The 13564-nt window shown below is 38.8% G+C and overlaps 1 long non-coding RNA gene and 1 pseudogene across 1 annotated transcript in view; both read left to right on the top strand.

Moving 5' to 3' along the window:
• LOC141584736 (uncharacterized) overlaps nt 1-13564 on the top strand; it is a 142374-nt gene that overhangs the window by 127571 nt on the left and 1239 nt on the right. The window lies entirely within an intron of this gene.
• On the top strand, nt 10657-11462 carry LOC101028739 (zinc finger CCHC domain-containing protein 9 pseudogene; annotated as a pseudogene).

Below are 13564 nucleotides of genomic sequence, written 5' to 3'. Positions count from 1 at the left end.
AGAGTTCCTGCTTGTCATATATATGGAGACAGAGAGAGAGAGAGATGGAGTCTTACTCTGTCACCTAGACTAGAGTGTAGTGGTGTAATCTTCACTATGCCTTTGCCTCCCGGGATCAAGTGATTCTCCTGAGAGTAGCTGGAATTACAGGTGCAAGCCACCATATCTGGCTAATTTTTATATTTTTATTAAAGGCAGAATTTCACTATATTGACCTGGCTGGTCTCCAACTCCTGACCTCAAGTGGTCTGCCCGCCTCGGCCTCCCAAAGTGCTGGGATTATAGGCATGAGCCACCACGCTCAGCCCAGGGTTATATATGCTTACTTGGTGAATAAAAATTTACTGAACACTCCTATGGTTCGAGCAGCAGATATTTCTTTTTTTTTTTTTTTTTGAGACAGAGTTTTGCTCTTGTTACCCAGGCTGGAGTGCAATGGCGCGATCTCGGCTCACTGCAACCTCCGCCTCCTGGGTTCAGGCAATTCTCATGCCTCAGCCTCCTAACTGGGATTACAGGCACGCGCCACCATACCCCGCTCATTTTTTTTTTTTGTATTTTTTTTTTTTAGTAGAGACGGGGTTTCACCATGTTGACCAGGATGGTCTCGATCTCTTGACCTACCTCTTTTGCATGTACCTGTCACTGTGATAGCTGTTATGGTGAACCTAGAACTAAAGACAGATTCTTGCTCTTAAAAGAACCTGAAGTTTAGATGTGAAGGTGTATTAGACACTAATTATTTGCTGAAAATAGTACCTTCCAACACTCTTTATCATATATATGATAAATATATTTTGGTAGCTTGTCTTTTCTCACTCCAAATACAAAAATGGCCTAGTAGCCCAAACTGGCCCAAAATTTCTCATCCTCTGACCACAGGGATACTTGTGCAACTTACACTCATCACAGTCTGTCTGGATGTCATCTGGCTGGAGTGAGTTAGAACATTTTCTTTTCTCTCCATTCAGAAAATGTAAAGTTGAGTTTCTTAAAAAGTCAAAAGGCACATCCCCTCCTGAGGTAAAATGAAGTAAGATGGTATGATTTTGCTAAAATTACCCCACTCATTGCACCAGAAGGACAGGATCTATGTCTTTCGTTTTCATTTCCCAAGCACTGAGCATCCAGAAAATACTCAGCAAGTGCTTGTGGAATAAAGGAATGAAGAAAGGAATGGAAACTTCTGACATCACATATTTTCAGTAAGTTACAGCCATCAGGAAAAGTTATGAGATTAACAGGGAAAATTTCAAGTGTTCTCTTTTTAAAAAATTACCGAGGCTTATCAAGGCCAACTAAAGAATATGCTTAATTACAGGTTGATGATGTCACATTTCTAGTTCTTCTCTTCTGTTTCTCTGTAGGAATAAAACTCAAGGTCAGACCTGAAAGACACACAGTCCCCCTCACCTGTCAGCAGAAAGCAGCTCTGCTCTCACTATCGTCCCTGATGGGAATGCTTCATTACCTCTGCTCCTCTGTCTTGCTCCTTGTCTGGGTGTTTGGCGATGAGGCTGCTGACAGCTGTGACTCCTTGTCTGTTGCCTGTAACTTTCTCACCAAAAAGTAGTGCTCAACCTGACTGTTGATTTACTGGCTGCAATCATATTTCTCCTTACAAATAATCTCTTCATTTTCTGATGGTTTTTCTCACCATGAGCTGTGCCTGATGTAGGAGTTTTAGAAAATCACGTAACTGAGTGCTTCTCAAATGTACCAGAAAATCACCCAGGGATTTTGTTAAAGTCCAGATTTTGTACAATAGGACTAGTATGAACCTGAAATTTTGCATTTCTAAAAATTTTCTACCTGATGTTGCTGGTTTACTCAACAAACTGTGAAGGAGAAAAAACATGGCCATTATGAATCTCATAATTTTGTTTATTGTAAACCTGAAATGATAACCCTCTTCCCCCATGAATTCTATGGTTCTAAAGAGGATTGAGGCATATAATAAAAGTAAAAGGCTTTAAGAATTAGCAACTCGCTGTACAAACCTAAAGTTTTTGCTTAGGTTGCCTGCTCTCATGATCACCTTAGTTCAGCCATTCTCAACATCAAGAGTTATTCTCACAATGGAAATGTAAAGGTTAAGGTTTGAGGGTCACTGTCTCAAACTTCCCTGCTGGTATCTGGAGCTGAAATTCTCAATTGCATTATCATTTACAGTAGACTAGAAGGAACACTAGGGAGTACCTACAGGAGTGAGTGGATTTCAAACCTTGCTGAAAGTCTGAATTGTCCGATGACTGCTGAAGATACCGGGACCCACCCTGAGCACAGTTACAGTTCTCACTTAGAGGAATGAATGTCAAGTCTGTGTGTCAAGTATGTCCTCCAGATGATTCTGACACAGCCATTCTCACTTTCATATACAATAATTTATATCAATTGAGCTCTAACTTTGATTTTGTAAATGAGAGGACCATGACCTGCTGAGTTGGCTATGCATTTTCATTCCTTAAATGCAGGGAACCCAGGAACTAGTCCAAAAGTGGGACTCTAAATCCAGAAAACTGGAATGGGTAATTCTCACATAAGCCAAAAGAAAGTCCTAAAATTGAATAAAATGAAAAAGTCAAATAGATTCAAAGCAACCAAGATCTAAGAAAACAGGACAGGGGAAATTGACCATACCCCATGGGAACAGAATAAGAGATAACCAACGTTCATAGAATTTGTCATTTTTCCTATTTTGGAGATGTCTCTGAATTTAACTAGGGAAATGGAAAGACAAGATGCTGGCTCTTCTTTGGGAGAAGATTTGTTTAATGTTGACCATTGAGTGAAATAAAGACAAATAGCTAAGTTCGATCATTTTTATTGTTATTATAAGTCAATTTGTGGGTTGATGACATGGCTAGGTTGGGTTTTTTTGGTAATTATTTTTATTTTTATTATACTTAAGTTCTGGTGTACATGTGCAGAATATGCAGGTTTGTTACATAGATATATATGTGCCTTGGTGGTTTGCTGCATCCATCACTCCATCATCTATATTAGGTATTTCTCCTAATTCTGTCCCTCCCCTACTGTACCTGCTGCTTTCTCTCCCCTGTTCCCCCTACCCTCTGCTGTTCCTCTCCTAGCCCTCCACCCCCCAACAGGCCCAGGTGTATGATGTTCCCCTTGTTGTCACCATGTGTTTTCATTGTTTAACACCCACTTATGAATGAGAACATGCAATGTCTGGTTTTCTGTTCTTGTGTCAGTTTGCTGAGAATGATGGTTTCCAGCTTTATCCATGCCCCTGCAAAGAACATGAACTCATTCTTTTTTATGGCTGCATAGTATTCCACAGTGTATATGTGGCACATTTCCTTTATCCAGTCTATCATTGATGGGCATTTGGGTTGGTTCCAAGTCTTTGCAATTGTGAACAATGCCAAAATATACATACATGTGCATGTGTCTTTATAAGAGAATGATTTATAATTTTTTGGTTATATACCCAATAATGGGATTGCTGGGTTAAATGGTATTTCTATTTCTAGATCTTTGAGGAATCACCATACTGTCATCTACCACAATGGTTGAACTAATTTACATTCCCACCACCAGGGTAAAAGCATATCTATTTCTCCACATCCTCTCCAGCATCTGTCGTCTCCTGATATTTTAATGATCACCAACCTAACTGGTATGAGACAGTATCTCAATGTGGTTTTGATTTGCATTTCTCTAATGACCAGTGATGATGAGCTTTTTTTCATATGCTTGTGGGCTGCATAAATGTCTTCTTTTTAGAAGTGTCTGTTCATATCCTTCACTCACTTTTTGATGGGATTTTTTTTTTTTTGTAAGTCTGTTTAAGTTCTTTGTAGATTCTGGATATTAGCCCTTTGTCAGATGGGTATATTGCAAAGTTTTTTCCCATTCTGTTGGTTGCCAGATCACTCTAATGATAGCTGCTTTTGCTCTGCAGAAGTTCTGCAGTTTAATTAGATCCCATGTGTCTATTTTGGCATTTGTTGCCATTGCTTTTGGTGTTTCAGTCATGAAGTCCTTGCCCATGCCTGTGTCCCGAATAGTATTGCCTAGGTTTTCTTCTAGAGTTTTTATTTTGTTAGGTCTTATATTTAAATCTTTAATACATCTGGAGTTAATTTTTGTATAAGGTGTAAGGAAGGGGTCCAATTTCAGCTTTCTTTATTTGGGAGATGCAGTTTTCCCAACACCATTTATTAAATAGGGAATCCTTTCCCCATTGTTTGTTTTTGTCTGGTTTGTCAAAGATCAGATGGTTGTAGATGTGTGGCATTATTTGAGAGGCCTCTGTTCTGTTCCATTTGTCTATATCTCTGTTTTGGTACCAGTACTATGCTGTTATGATATCCTTTCTTCTGCTTGGTTGATTCAGCTATTGAAGCTTGTGTATGCTTTGCAAAGTTCTCGTGCTGTGTTTTTCAGCTCCAGTAAGTCGTTTATGTTCTTCTCTGCACTGGTTATTCTAGTTAGCATTTCATCCAGCCTTTCTTCAATATTCTTAACTTCCTTGCATTGGGTTAGTATATGCTTCTTCAGCTCAGAGAAGTTTATTACCCACCTTCTGAAGCCTGCTTTGTTAATTGTCAAACTCATTCTTCAACCAGTTTTGTTCCCTCGCTGGGGAGTAGTTGTGATCCCTTGGAGGAGAAGAGGCATCCTGGTTTTTGGAGATTTCAGCCTTTTTGCACTGGTCACTTTCCATCTTTGTGGATTTATCTACCTTTGGTCTTTGAAGTTGGTAACTTTTTGATGGGGTCTTTGAGTGGACATTATTTCTGTTGATGTTGAGACTACCTTCCTGTTAGTTTTCCTTCTAACAGTCAGGGCCCTCTGTTCCAGGTCTGCTGGAGTTTGCTGGAGGTCCACTCCAGACCCTCCTTGCCTAGGAATCAACTGTGGGGTCTGCAGAACCGCTAAGATTGCTGCCTGTTTCTTCCTCTGGTAGCTTCATCCCAGAAGGGTATCTGCCAGATGCCAGCCAGAGCTCTCCTGTATGAGGTGTCTTTCAGCCCCTACTAGGAGGTGTCTCCAAGTCAGGATACACAGGGTTAGGGAGCCATTTGAGGAGGCAGTCTGTCCCTTATCAGAGCTTGAGTGCTGTGCTGGGAGATCTGTTGCTCCCTTCAGAGCTGCAAGGCATATATGTTTAAGTCTGCTGAAGCTGAATACACAACCACCCCTTTTCCCAGGTGCTCTGTTCCAGGAAAGTGGGGGCTTTATTTATAAATCCCTGATGGGATGCTGCCTTTTTTCAGAGATGCCCTGCCCAACAAGAAGGGAGTCTAGTGACAGGCTAACTGCGGAGGCCTTGCTGAGCTGCCATGGGCTCTACCCAGTTGCTGTGTAATCTTCCTGGCCACTCTCTTTACAAAGGTGAGGTTCATACTGCCTACTGGAGCCTCAGCAATGGCAGACACCCCTCCCTGCACTGATCTTGAATGTCTCAGGTCAAGCTCAGACTGCTGTGCTGGCTGTGAGAATTTCAAGCCAGTGGTTCTTAGCTTGCTTGTTTTTGTGGCAGTGGGATCTGCCAAGTCAAATCACTTGACTCTCTGGCTTCAGCCCCCTTTTTTATGGGCATGAGCGGTTCTATCTCACCGGCATTCCAGGAGCCACTGGGGTATCAGAGGAAAAAAACAAAAACTGCTGCAGCTAAAACAGCCACCCAGTTTTGTGCTGGAAGCCAGAGACACTGGTGTTGTAGGCACCAGAGGGAATCTCCTGGTCTGTGAGTCGTGAAGACTGAGAAAAGTGCAGTATCTGAGTCAGAGTGCCAGAGTGTCAGGAAAAGTCCCTAACTGCTTCCCTTGGCTAGGAGAGGGAGCTCTCTGGCCCCTTGCACTTCCTGGTTGAGGCAACGCCCCACCCTGCTTTGGCTTGTTCTCCTTGGGCTGCACCCACCGTCTAACCAGTCTCAATGAGATGAACCTGGTACCTCAGTTAGAAATGCAGCGACCACCTGTCTTCTGTGTCATTCTCACTGGTAACTGCATGCTGGAGCTGTTCCTATTTGGCCATGTTGGTGAAAATCTGGCTAAACTGTTTTTTAAAAATCAAGATGACTTGTACTCTACAACATCTTTCTGCTCATCATTGCCTCTCTGATTCTTCCCCTCTGGTATCATCTCAGATCACCATACTTTTATTCATTTATTCAACAAACATACATTGAGTTCTGTAAGATGGCAAGGTATTGTGCTAAGCTCTGAGAAACAAAGGAAGAAAGATAAGGTCTCATTTTCTCACCAATCTTGGTTTAGTGAAATACAAATAATGATCATGGTTATAAAAATAACTGCTGTATGTGGAGTTTGTGTAGTCTAAGAGAATTCATCATACTTAGGGGATTTGAGAGAGGCCTACAGAAGGGCCAATCATTTTATTTAGAGAGGTCTTAAAGATAGAGTAGATATTTTTAAGTGGAGAAAATGGAGGATGTATAGTTCTACAGTTCTATGAATCTCAGTCCACAGACTTGAGTATGCAAAACTATAACTTATTTTTCTATTTAAAAACCCATTTTCTGTTTTGATTTCCTGTTTGGCCAATTGGTAGAAATGAAATTGTATTCAATTCAAAAAGTCTTTCCTTCATATACTGACATGCCTTGCATTCTACGTTATACTTTAACGTAGAATGTTAACATAGAAAGTCAGTACGAAACTTCTCACACTTACACAGCCAGACCCATTGAGCCTCCTGTCATCCCCCATGCCTTAGGACTTCTATTTTGAGCATCCTACGGTCCCCTATGCCACAGAAATTCTATTCTACTAGCGTTTGGGGGTGTTTTTGTGTGCTTGTTTTCAAAAGAAGGGTATTGGAGCAGAACAGGGAGGTAGAAAATCTGACAAATTACTTGCTTATTCTAAATAATATTTGTCCATATGCTTAATTATTTAAACCTTTGCTTTCTGTTTGCATTACCTTTTAATGTCTCTTTTGGAGCAATAGATACCTGTGATCTAGCTAGACAAATAAAAGAGAGTCACAAAGTATCTTGAAAGGACACATGGGTAAATTTTACAATTTTCATCTGACCACAGGTATAAATTGATAGAAAACTAGAATAATACACACCACTTTGCTGGTTTTCTTTTGCGAGTAGAACTAATTGTTTTGAACTTCTGGTTTTGTATTCTAACTGATTGTCACCTGTATTTTCTACATTTTTTTGCAATTGGCATTACTTTTATTTTGGTTTAAAGCCACAGGGACTAAAATATTAGTTGAATGAAGTATATTTAAAAATATGGACAGAGGCTGACTCTGAAGAACTTTAAATGTCACTCTAACAAATAAGAGGTTTGGTCTGTGAATGGAAAAGAGGGATTGAGATTTTAAGCAATTCAGTAACATTAACAAATTGGAGTTTCCAAAAATTCCCTTTGACAATAGGGTTGTCAGTGGATTGGAAGGGTAGAAAACAGAGAAAAGGAGAATAGGAATGAAGTCAGTGCTGTGGTTAAGAAAAGAGTAGTAAGGACATAGAAGAGTGAAGGAAAAGAAAGGTTTCTACTAAGGCCAATGCCAATTAATTCATTCATATTACCATAAACATAGGATGTCAGAGCTTAAAATGCCTTAGAAATCAACCAGTATAAGATGATCATATTTCAGATGAAATAAAGGAGGCAGAAGGAAACAGTCATTCACTTAAGGTTATAAAAACATCCATGAACCTCAGCCAAATTTTGTGCTCCTAAATGTAAAAGCCACCTTGTACACTTGGCATCTTTCCTGACATAATGAATATAACTGACCGAAGATATTAAGTCAGTTTTTACTGAAAATCTTTGATGTAGCAGGCACTATGACAGGCTGTTCATATTTATTATTTCAAATTTTCACAATGATTATTCATTGGAAGTAGGATAATCCACCATGATGTCCCATTTCATAGATGCAGAAGCTGAGGCACAGAGAAAGTAAGTAACTTGACTGAGTTCACACATGCCAAAACTAGAATTTTATTTATCTGATTTTATTAGCAATCTCAGTTCAATAATAGGGCAATATATACAAACTATGGTAACAGAACTTACCAAATATCTTAAAGGGTCCAATCTCTTTTCCCCCAGTTCTTCAACAGTGACCTGCCACTTGAAGGCTGAGACAGGGAAAGAATGTTTTAGTGCCCTTCAGAACCATGGTCAGTTATTCAGCTCTTTGATGATACATCATCACCTCTAAGCCACATGGGGTAGCCTTAGGTCTTCTTTGATGTATGAGAACACCTGGAATTCAGTATTTGATTTGAAAACCATAGTTCTTCTCAGTGTCTCTAATTCCCATATTGTTACATGCATTAAAGGCAGTTCTTTGATTTTTTTTTAAGTTCCGGGATACAGGTACAGAGCTTGCACATTTGTTACATAGGTATGCATGTGCCATGGTGGTTTGCTGCACCTATCAACCCGAAAGACAGCTCTTTCTGAGGGAAGGTATTGGGAAAATCAAATGTACTTCTCTTCATCCTTTGTGTACATACACACATTCACATCCACATGCACTCACACCTGCACAAATACATCCCCACAGCAACACTTACATATGTACCCAAATTGCAGTTCAGCCTACGTTATTGTAGAGGAGATGGAAGTCTTCAAATGCTACTTGGAAATCTCTTTTTCTCTCTGTCTCTCTTTATCCCTCCCTGCCTCTCCAACAAAATACTGATTTAGCACTTATTCTGAAAGACGAAAGGGCATCTCTGTTACAAGGTATTACTCCTGACATATTTGAGGCAAGCAAAGCCATATAACTCTCCTTATTTGGCTTCCTTAGTTTTGAGGAAGACATGTCCAGTCACCTAGGCTTGTGGGTTCTATAATGCCCTGCTACTGCTGTACCTAGGAGATGTCCACCTGGAGATGGGACTTCTAGGGTCTACTGCACAAAATCGTCTACTAATAAAATTGCCATTAGTCACTGGGTACAAAGAGAAAAAGGACATCAACACAAGTAGTTAATTTTTCACAATAAAAATTTAAACATATTTAACGTAACTAGCCATTTTTTTCCCCTGAGATTGCATCCTTCTTGTTGTCATTAAAAAGTCTTTCTATGGAGTGATGGCAGTAGGATTTGGATATTTTACCCCAAAATAACCTGACATTGCAAAGGAAACTGCTAATGCTCTCTTAGTTCTCCATTAAAATAATACTAGGAGTTCATGAAATGTAAGTATCTGGGAATCCTACCCATGAGAAGGAGAAGGAAAAAGAGAAGAAATAGAAGGAGCATAGAGACCTTGTTTTAGAATAACATAGCTATGTCTGTGAAAGGAGGATGAAGAAGGGGAGAACGCTGGTAGCGAAGATTCACAGTGTTGTGGGAGCACCCATATATTTATTTCATCAGCTCATTTGTATAGAAACTTCTAAGGAAGATAGAATTATCTCTGCCATACAAATAATCTAAATTTCAAAAGTTAAAATGAGTTAAGTAAGGTGACACAGCTGATAGTGACAAAATCATAACTTATACCCAAGAGCAAGCATTTGATTTTCTTCTCATGAAGATTGTGAGCCTTTCAAGTAGAGTCCATCAAATTCCAGCAGCCTGGCCAAACAGCATGCTACAGTGCTCTTACATTGCTACGGTATGTAACAAGAACACTGTAATATAACCCCTTCTTCATATATTCATATTTGAGCATTTCTGATCTTAGAACACTGAACAGCTTTGTAAAGAAAATCTCAGCAACTATAGTTTTTTTTTTTTTTTTTTGACAACTGTGTTGTCTGATTTTTAAATCCAAGAAAAGAGTCCTCAGTTACATCTATCTTTGCCATTGTTTGAGTTAATGAAAGGGAATATTTCAGAGAAAATAAATAGTCACAATTAGAATTCACAGGAACATGGAATAGTTAGAGGTGATAAATACCACAACTAAATTTCATTCTAATTGTTTATAATCACAGTTTGGAGACCTCCACAGCAGTAGATTCCTGAGCATTTAGAATCTTTAAATCTACATTGGAAGATGTGTCTTTGACATTAATTCTCATTTAAAAAATAACTGCATTGACATTGTGCTATTTTGGTAAGAAAAGATAATTGTGGCATCATGAAGCAAAATTTATTTTGCACACTGACATAAAGGAAAAAGCCTAGGTCTCTTAAGAGATACAGGATGGCTTTATTAACACTAAGTGCAAAGGAATTTGTATAACTTAATGTTCACTCATTTACTTTTTGAGTTATCTGTCCAATAAATTTATGTTAAATGCAGTGGAGCTGTTATTATGTTGCTTCAGAGCCCTGATAAAGGAACACTTATCCAATTTGTAGTTGGAGGATAGCAGAGGAGGTTGCCTGGGGAAGGTAAGAGTTCATCTAATCACAAAAACGTAAGGAGTGAGTTGGAATGAGGGAAGGCATTTCCAACAAAGGGAATACGGAGAGATGCAGAACAGCATGCTGTAGGAACGCCAACAAAGTAAACATGACACAAACCATAGCTGGTCTTTGTCTGGTGGGGATTCATGGCAAGCTGGCAATGTGATGCCCTTTCCTCAAATCCATGCTTCTCATTTATTTATTGGTTATAGGGAGAAAATAATTGTGATTATCAAATCATTCATATCCCTGCTAGAAAATTGAGACAGCTGGTGGTAAAAAAGTTGTGCAACAGCACAGTGAGGTACCTCTGATGAAATTATGACCAGGTGGGCACAAGTTAGTACCGCATTTAACAAGAGACCCTTGTCTGCAACATCATGGGAGAACATGAAGAAGGGATCCTTTGAGGGGAGGAGCCAAAATCTACCAAAGCATAAACAGCTTGAAGCCAATATGTTATCCCTCAAAAATGATGCACCCCAAGCAGAACACCAAAGGAACAAAAAAGAAAAAGGAATACTTAAATGACGATGTGAATGGAATCATGGAATACCTAAGACAGAATACATAAATGGTTCACAATGTGCAAATTATAGCAACAGATAGTAAGGAAGTAAAGGAAGAAACTGCAGTTGCTCTAAAGACAGACAGTTGCCAAGAAGGAAGAAGACTGAAAAGACAAGTGGCAAAGAAAAATGCAACTGTGTTTCCACTGTAGAAAACCTGGTCATGGAATTGCAGATTGCCCTGACACACTTGAAAAATCAAGATATGGGGCTCTGAAATATGTTACAGGTGTGGGTCCATAGGGCACAAAATAACCAAGTGTAAGGCTAAAATAGACCCGGCTCTTGGTGAATTTCCTTTTGCAAAAAGGAGAAATAGGGCACTTGTCTAGATCTTGTTCTGGTAACCCCAAAGGACTCTACACTGATGGTGGTAGTGGTGGCGGTGGCAAACTTTGTAGCTCTGTGACACATTTAAAGAAAGATTGCCCTGAAAGTCCGAATTTAGATCAAATGGTCACAGTTGGTTACTGGACAAAGGGAATGAGTGCAGACTGTGAAGAAATTTTGGATGAACCTAAATCGCAGAAACCCACAACAAAAATACCTGAATGTTAATTTTTGGTAACAACTAGCACTATCATTAGTTACCACCTCATTGTTGCGTTCTAAACTAGGTATCAGTACGATCTGCGTGTGGTCAGATGCAATTTCCTTTATTCTGTCCATCAAATAGTATTTCTACCACTGTTCAGAGAAAACTGAAGAAAATAAGATGATTAAATGGAATCTCTAAAAGAACATATTTTAAGAGGCAGAACTTAGATGTAACAAAGTGGTTGTCTACTTAATTGTAACAATCATCTTTTATAAAAGCAGTATTATGCATAAATGTGGAACACCCCTACCCAAAGCAGTGTTTGGGTTATAGTGTTAAAAAAAAAAAAGCAGGCATTTACTTATAGGTATGTAAGTAACAAAATATTTTAATTCATATGAATTTGATAGTAAGAACATCTTTGTCTCCATTGATGGATCTTATTGGATTTGATAAGAGCAATACCAATAATTATTTGTTCAGTTTGCCCAGATTAACAGGCACCACTATTTTCTCATTTAGTCTTGTAATGTATAACAATTCTTTACATATTGGCAATATGTCACAATATTTAGATGTTTTTCTCCTTCTGACTATAGCGTAGACTGTCTTTTTGGAGAGATTACTTTGCTCCCCAAATAACTAAACTGCTACAGACTCTTTCTTTATAACTCATCTTTAGTCACTGAAATGCAATAAAAAGATGGACTTTGGATTCCAGCTCTGCCACTAATTTATGGGGCTTTTATAGAGTTATTCAACTGTCTGAACTTTACCTTTTAGGTGTGTGAAACAGAGAAAATGATGTTTTCCTTGTAAAGTTCTTTGAGGTTAGCTGAGAAGACTGAAAAAAATATCTAATATCACAGAAAGCAAATTCTAGTTCTCTTCCTGCTTTGTACACTTCACAAAATATCCAGAAGATTTGATTTCCTTCTTTTCTGTCAGAAGTAATAAGGCTCAATCATATTCACCAAATAGTGTTTTGAATAATATTTTTGCCTATTCTGAAAGGTTAAATACAAAGATACAAAACCCGAGGCTATGAGCACATGTCAAGAATAGCTCCAAAATTGCACAGTGCAGTAATGCCATCTTGGAAATCTGTGTGCAGTCTGTCTGAGGGTCTATACTGAAGTCCAGTTTCCATGTGGGTAATTGATTTTACATACTGTATTTATTGAAAGACATTCAGGGTACGTTTTATACAGGCTGCTGTCATTCCTCCCTAGGTCCTACCAAAGTTGCATTACATAGAGGCCAGAGGAAAGCTCAGAGTAAAAATAGGTTAAAGACTGATTAGCCCATTTGGAAGCTGGGGTTTTAATTGTGTTTCCAATGTGGTTATTCATCTCTTATTTCTTTACCTATGTTACCTTTCCATAGACCTCTTTTGTATCTCTCAAACTCTTGAACTTAATCGTGAGAATTTATGGAACTCATTTAAAAGTGGACTTCAGTGACCTCAAATGCATCCAGCAGTAAATTCTAGGACATTCTCTTGAAGCTAAAGGTCACACTGTTTTCAAGTGAAAAATATCTTTTTGCAGCAATTTTTAGAAACTAAACCGAATCTTGTTTCTGATTTTGTGCTGATATCCTGGTATATCTACATTCTCTTCTTCACTTCCTCCCTATTTATCTTCCTATTGCTCCACCTTCTTCAGAATGCCATATTCCTCTACCCCACACTGGGAGGACAGTGGGAGCGAAGGATGTTGGTCGAAGCAGAGCACAGCTAACTGGCACAAAGGGGTTGTACCCACAAATCCAACATCACAGTATTGTAGTTTTTATAGGGTTCAGTACTATGCATAGTTCCAGACAAGGGCACTATGTCCTGAGGACTGTAGAGGCCAAGATCCCAAGGGATTGGGGAGTTCAGGAAATATTTAATGGAAGAGGTTGCATTTGAGCTGGACTTCCAGGACTTTTTGCCTTTTATATATTTATCTGATTAGAAGAATAGCACGTGTTTATTGATAAGTATTTGGAAAATGCAGATGCATATAAAAAAGGAAATGAAAACTATCATAAGCTCATCAGTCTGAGATAACCACTTTGTATCTTTATTATAGACAACAGTGTTTTTCATGTTTTAAACGTTTTTAATTTTAAAACA

Source organism: Saimiri boliviensis, chromosome 6, assembly GCF_048565385.1.
Source record: "Saimiri boliviensis isolate mSaiBol1 chromosome 6, mSaiBol1.pri, whole genome shotgun sequence".
NCBI lineage: Eukaryota > Metazoa > Chordata > Mammalia > Primates > Cebidae > Saimiri > Saimiri boliviensis.
The sequence above is the reverse complement of the archived record's forward strand: the minus strand, read 5'-3'. Positions and strand labels throughout refer to the sequence as shown.